The 6,558-nt window shown below is 56.5% G+C and overlaps 1 long non-coding RNA gene across 1 annotated transcript; it reads right to left on the bottom strand.

The window, feature by feature from the left end:
- Positions 1 to 3,545: 3,545 nt before the first annotated feature.
- Positions 3,546 to 5,871, bottom strand: LOC141935216 (uncharacterized). The gene is made up of 4 exons (XR_012626512.1): positions 5,652 to 5,871; positions 4,882 to 5,049; positions 4,427 to 4,516; positions 3,546 to 3,655 (listed from the first exon to the last, which is right to left on the bottom strand). It is a non-coding gene; the product is annotated as an uncharacterized LOC141935216 (long non-coding RNA).
- Between the last annotated feature and the right edge of the window lie 687 nt (positions 5,872 to 6,558).

Raw genomic sequence — 6,558 nt, 5'->3', positions numbered from 1 at the left:
CTCGGGGGGCTGCAGGATGCTCTGGCCCGGCACGGCGGGGCTGTCACTGCGCGTGCAGGTTGGGAAATGGGGCTGAAACAAGCAGGATTTTGGGTGGATTTGACTGTAAGTCACTGAGGATCAGTCTGCATGGGAGAGGAACTTTAAATGTGATCAAGTAATCGATGTTTGTTCCTTCCTGTGCTAAAGACAGTTGCATTTGTGTTTTCAGTCTGGACACCAGGAAGTGCTCTGAAACAGAAAAGTAGGCAAAAAAGACTAATGACAGCTTTACAGTCCTCAGCAGTTTAAAAGAAAGCATTACATCAAGTGGTCCTGGCTGAAATGTTTCTTCCGTGCAGGATGTGCAGTATTTGCTTACAAGGCGTTTGACCTTTGACCACTCAACAAGGGTCTTTTAACCAGGGAACGTCCACAAAACCAGAAGTGGCTTATTCCCTGGACCAAGACATTTTCAGTGTTGTTCAGTATAAAAAAAGGGCAGTAAATAGATAACCTGTGTTTGCATACTCTACAGCTGAATACCCCTGGTATGCGAAGTGTTCAGAATCTGAATTCATGCCAGTGACCTTCTCCAGAGGTTGGTTTCTCGGCGCACATATGCACACCTGCTCATTTACTTGGGTGTGTGGAAAAACCTGCAGCAGTGTGCGTAGCTCCTTGACATTTTGCAAATGCTCTCATTATTCATTATATATATTTCCTAAGAACAGTAGTTGCCAGTCAGGTAGGGCCTGGTCTCTGGAGTTTATCTCTGCTTTCTAACTGAATATTTGTGCTGCTGAAGCCGTGTCACACAGATCCCCTGCAAAGCCAATGCCTCTGGCTTGCGGGCACGACTGTGCCGAAGCCGCTGGCCAGCACACGTGGGTGATGCAGTTCAGGGATTGCGGGTGACCGGCGGCGGAGGGGGAGTGCAGGGCTCTGCCTTGGCAGGGAGTCCCCGGGAGGGTCAGGATTAAACCTGAGGCTGCGCTTGGGCAGGTCACGAGCCGCACGGGCTCATCTGAGCGGCTGTACTGAGCGCAGGGAGAAGACGCTCGAGGTGGGAGGGTTGATTCGCCCGGTGCAGGCCAGCGCCGGAGCCATCTGCACGGCCTCTCCGCGTACGCTCAGCTAATCCTCTCTCTCTGCAAACTGGGAGCGGGGTCCCGGCTCCAGCCCCCCAGGAGGCCTGAGCGGCCCCGTCCCGTGTCCCCATGTCTGCGGCCGAGCCCCGGCCCTTCCCACCCGGGGGCGAGGGCTCTTCAGCCAGAGGCAAGGGCTCTTTCCTCGGGGGTAGAAGCCGCCTTTAGAGAACCCCGGCGCTGGGAGCATGCTGGAGGGGCGGGTGGGTTGGCAGTGGCAGCAGACAGCTTCACTAGTGCTGCTAGGCCTTTTGGGAGAGAAGGCGAGTGGGTAACCACGAGGCAGCCAATCTGCTGAGGCGCTCGGGCTGCAGGAGACCCAGAGCACCGGGCAAGGCCCAGATGAACGGCGCAGTAGTGGTTGTAGGGAACTGGGAAGCTGACAATTCGTTATTTAAAGTATTTATAAATGGCACTTGTGCATACGAAGTTAACAATTAGGGAAATGAATCCTCTGCTTAGGAGCGTGCAGACTCATACCAGTTCTTGTATTGCTCTAAAAAACCACACTTCAAATACTCTGGTTTTATATACGGATAGGAAAAAAAAGATCAAACTTCCCAAGAACACCCCACAATTTCTGAGCTCATGCTCTATGCAGTAATTCACATTCTTCAGCATTTTCATTTGTATCAATAACTGATCACTCCTATGAGACACGCCTTCTCCCTAAGCCTGATGTTTCTAAGACATTGTTTTCTTCAAAAAAATCAGTAATTTTAATTCCTAGTAAAATATTTGCAAGCCTTGTAAAGAGCTTTCTAAACTATAAAAGTTTTGCCTTCAAAAGCCTTCTGTTTTTCTTTTGTTGTTGTTCCTGCATGTCCACTTCTACTCTTTCCAAGAAGGTGCTCAGAGATCATACCAAACAGCTTATACATAGAGGTATTAATGCAAATTAAGTCTATTTTCTGTTCTCTAGTCCAGTTTAGTTTCTGGTGTTCAGGTACAGCTGCTGGATTAATGAAGAGTCATCGCATGATTGTTTTAAGCAAGGGAAAAAGACATAGTTGTAAGGGACTGTGTTGGACTGTGTATGTCTCGACATTGCTGCTGCACCACTACCACTTCCTGGCCTCAGCATCCTGTCGCTGTGGAGGAGTACACTCGGAAGGAGACGACTTGTCCCCGATGAAACCACGACATCCACCCAAAGCTAAACATCCTTGGCAGTGCCTACCAAGCTGCACCTGCGCGCGAGCTGGGTGGAGAGGAAATCAGGATGAGGAAGATGTGCGGAGACTGAAGACGCCACAGGTCGACCCCCCGCTGGCACAACCACCGTGAACACCTGGGCATGCGCGCATGGAGGAACACGGGGCGGCACGTATGACAATGAGCTCCGTGGAAACGGGGGAGTCTTCGGAGAAATCATGGGAACTGGGGCAATAAAAGGACTGCGTACTCCTCTCTCGGGACTCTTGTTCTTCCTTCTTGATTTTGGTCCCCCTTCCTCGGAGCTGAGACTTTGGCGGAGCTTGGAGCTTGGAGCACCATCACCTGCACTGAGACCGAGCCAATGGGACATCGCTGGATTCGTGGGGGTGGTAATTAGTCTTGCTGCATCTCTACTGTTTGGTTGTTTAGGGATTCTGACTTTTCCTTTCTTTTTCTCTCTGTCCTATCGCTATTACCAGTTGTTACGGAAAATAAAGTTCACAAGGTTGTACGGCATTTGATCTTGTTTGTGTCTTAATCTCGCTTTTGGGATCGTTTAAGAACCCTCCCCGATATCGGATCGGGACACTGGGCCAGACGGTTCCAGCCGCTCCCCGTCCCCGCTCTCGCCAAGGCCCCAGAGGAGCTCCCACCCCCGGCCCTGGGAGCCCCCAGGAGCTGTCCCCAGGGCTGCTGGTGGCCCCGCACCCCCCGCCGGCAGGCTGGGCAGTGGCCATGTCAGTGGGCACACCCGCCCTCCCCCAGGGCTCTTCTTGTGCCCCGCTTTGGAGACAAATCCACGCTGAGCTGAACAGCCACAGTGTTTATTTATTTTTCCCCTCTTCTTTTTTATTTTGGTCCTTCTTGTTCGTCTCTCATTTGTTGTGGTTTGAACTCAGCCAGCAGCCAATTGCCATATGGCCAGTTGTTTACTTCCCGCCCTCCCCGCCCCCCAGTGAAACAGGGGAGGGACAAAAGAAGAAATTCATAGGTTGAATAAAAAGATTTATTAATAGTAATAAAACCAAGAGTAACGACAGCAAGTACTAAACAGTTAAAAGTGGTCACCGAGCGGTGACCGGTACGGGCCCGTCCCAGCAGTGACCCGACCGCACCAGAGAATCCGCCACGACCCGGAAACCGAAACGGGGCGCGGGGGAGCAGCATCTGCCTGGACACTGAGCGTGACGCGACGTGACATGGAACGCTCCAATCCAGACCTGCCCTCAGCCGTGCTCCCCTCAGCTGGTTCCTCTTCCCGCCCTCAGCCCATGCACCTGCACTCGGTAAATGCAGGTGTACAATGGGTTTCCCCAGTTGCTCTTCACGAGAAATTTGATGTATGAAAAGGCTCTGATAAACGGCGCGTTCTGTGAAGACAAGAGGGAAAAGGAAGTAGAGGTGTTCAGAGCGACAGTGCAGTCAGTACCTCCCTGCCAGCCCTGCTCCTGCTCAGGAAACAGCTCCCGGAGGCGGGTGGGAGTGGCTGCTGCCATCGGGGTCACTGCTGGTGCTGGGGCTGCTGGGGAGGCTGGGGCACGGGACGGGGGAAGGCTCCTGGCCTCCTCTGCGTGCTGGCCTGGCTGGGGCTGCATCCCCCTTCCCTCTGCCCCTTGCTCTGCACCGACAGAGAGGCCGGGGAGGGGCTCCTGCACGTGGGGAAGCTGGTGCGCAGCCCCCCAGGCCCCGCTGCCCACTCTGCCTGCCTTTCTCCTGGCAGGGGGGAGCACCGCAGAGAAGGGGACGCTCTGCTGCGAGGAGAGGGCACTGTCCAGCTGTCCGCGGGCCACAAGATGCAGCGACGGTGCTGCCCGGCAGCTCTGGCCACCGGCTGTTCCTGTTTCTCCAGGGCACAAATGTGCCATTTGGTGGAGGGGCCACATGTGCAGCTGGCCCTGCTGAGGGCAGTGGCTGCAGCCAGTGCTCTCTCAGGACTCGTGCTCCCATGGCGTGACACTGCCCTCGCTCCCCTTTTGCTGGAACCACCGCCTGCTCCTCAGCCATGCCAGCCCCGCCAGGTGTCTCTGGGCGCTGGCCCGGGGCCCTGTGCCCAGGGAGGAAGCGTTCACACCCCCCTGCCATGGACCCCCAGCCAAGCCTGGTTTGCTCCCCGGCATCCTGCCCCCGCGCGTGGAGCGTACCTTCAGAGGGAAGGTCTGAGTGGCCTTTTTTGTCACGTCGTAGGTGAACGTCATGAGCAGCATTTCCTCCTCTCCATCCGCGTCCACTCCCTTGGGGCCAAATAACAAGGAGAGCAGTTCAGACTCATCGCCACAAAGAGGGGATGTGCGCACTGGCTCAGCCCTGTCAGGTACCCGGCCTCTCCCGGGCTCCAGCAGCAGTCTGACACTGGCCAGGGCGGAGCTCAGTCCCCACCCTGACCCTTTTGGTCAAGAACCCTGAGGTGCTTTGGCCAGAATATGTCCTGAGAGGGATGAAACCTCTGGAGCCCTTGAAGTATCCCCCCAGGGCAGCGCAGTGCTCAGCAGAGAGCAGGACACACACCCCAGAGGGTGCACAAAAGCCAGCAGGCAAGTCCCTGTCACGGCTTTCCCCCAGGGCCAGACCCCACCAGACATGACCAGCTGAGACTTACGAAGACAGCGACGTCTCTGGGGGCGCTGGCGACGCTCCTAGTCGGAGACACCTCTTTGTAGATGTGCTGCACAGTGATGGCAGTGGGACGGACTCGTACTGGCAAACTGATGACCACCTGGCCCTGGTGCCCTGGGAAAGGCCAGCAGTTTCCTGGGGACACATCCGGCTGCAGCCAGAATGAGAGAGCAGTGAGGGGTGAGAGTGCGTTGGGGACAACACAACTGCTCGTGCCCCTTGGAGCACGGGACCAGTGTGTCTGGGGGGGATATTGCAGCTCGGAAATGAGGTGCCTGTGAGGACACGGACAGAAGCAGGAAGTCACCTTTGCTGCCTGACAGAGGGGGCTCTCAGTGTTATGGAAAAGAGGAGAACACCGGTTATGAAACCACCCTAGTCAGGGCCTTACAGAAACACCTCTCTGCCCAGCGGCTCTGCAGGGAACCCCCCACCTCCCACCTCCCACCCCTGAAAAGGCACCGTTAGGGACAAGTGTGGAAATGGGGTCACCAGGGAGAAAGTCTTTCACTCAGCTGGGACAGAGGCTGTGGGCAAGGTGGGGCAGTTCTGCTCAGTTCAGCTCTGTTCCCCTCCCGAGGGGAACCGCTGATCTCTAGCAGGCCCAGCCTTGTGTCCGAGCTTTGGTTTCAGGAACCTGATCAGCACTGTGGGCTGGAGCAGCACTGCCCTGGGCAGAGGGGAGAGCCCTGAGGTTGGTCCCAGCTTCACAGGAAGGAAGGAAAACAGCACTGATGAGTTTTGCTACGGTACCTGCAAAATAGCATTAGGAGGTTTGGATGGAAAGAAGAACGCTACAGCCCTGCAGCCCCAATTCGCTGTGCAGGTGTAGGTCTCCGAAGTTCTCTGCGTGTCGATGGTGGCACCTGTAAGGAAGGGAGAGCAGGTGACTGCAAGAGGCCACAGACCAGGAGCACTTGGTGCTCAGACACTATTTCTGGTGCTGCCAAGCAGCTCCACGTCTGTCAGTGCTGTTCTCATCCCCAGGCTGTGGGGGTGCTCGGCTGCGCGGGGCAGGGACGGCATCCTTGTGCCTGGTGACTGGTGCTGCCACGGCGCCACGAGGAGAAGGTCTGAGGGTGCTGGGAGGCAGCAGGCGCTGGGGGAATGACAGCAGAGCAAAGCTGAGGGCTCGCTGCATGGGCAGCAAAGGGTGACCCAGCTGTTCCCTTTTCAGATGCAGCCAGAGGAAGAGCCCCTCCATTAGCACAGGAACGTGTGCGGGGGCAGCGCCAGAGGCACCCGTGCAGGGGCCAAGGGCAGGACTGGGAGGGAGCCCGAGAGAGCCGCTCTGCCACAGCCTGGCTCTGGGACCCCACGGAGCATTTCAGCTGCCCCGTTTTGGCGAGCAGTGCCTGGATAAGGAGCACTGCAGGGAAGCGCAGGGCAAGGAGACGGGGCTGCTCGTGTCCATACCAAAGCTTTCCAGGGCCCAGTCTTCTGAGGCCATCTTGGACACTGCCTGCTGAATGAACACAGGAAAAGACCACGTCAGCAGGCAGAGCAGCGTGGCTGCTGGCACCCACGGAGGCAAAGGGTCGGTGTCAGAGACACAAGGCCAGCCTTGTCCACAGAGCCGAGAGACGCTCTGCTGCTGGTGTGAGCCACAAGGCCTGGGGAACAGTATCTGTGGCCGTGGCCACGGCCCCGAGGTGGGTTG

This window comes from Strix uralensis, chromosome 27 (genome assembly GCF_047716275.1).
Source record: "Strix uralensis isolate ZFMK-TIS-50842 chromosome 27, bStrUra1, whole genome shotgun sequence".
NCBI classification, from domain to species: Eukaryota; Metazoa; Chordata; class Aves; order Strigiformes; family Strigidae; genus Strix; species Strix uralensis.
The sequence above is the reverse complement of the archived record's forward strand: the minus strand, read 5'-3'. Positions and strand labels throughout refer to the sequence as shown.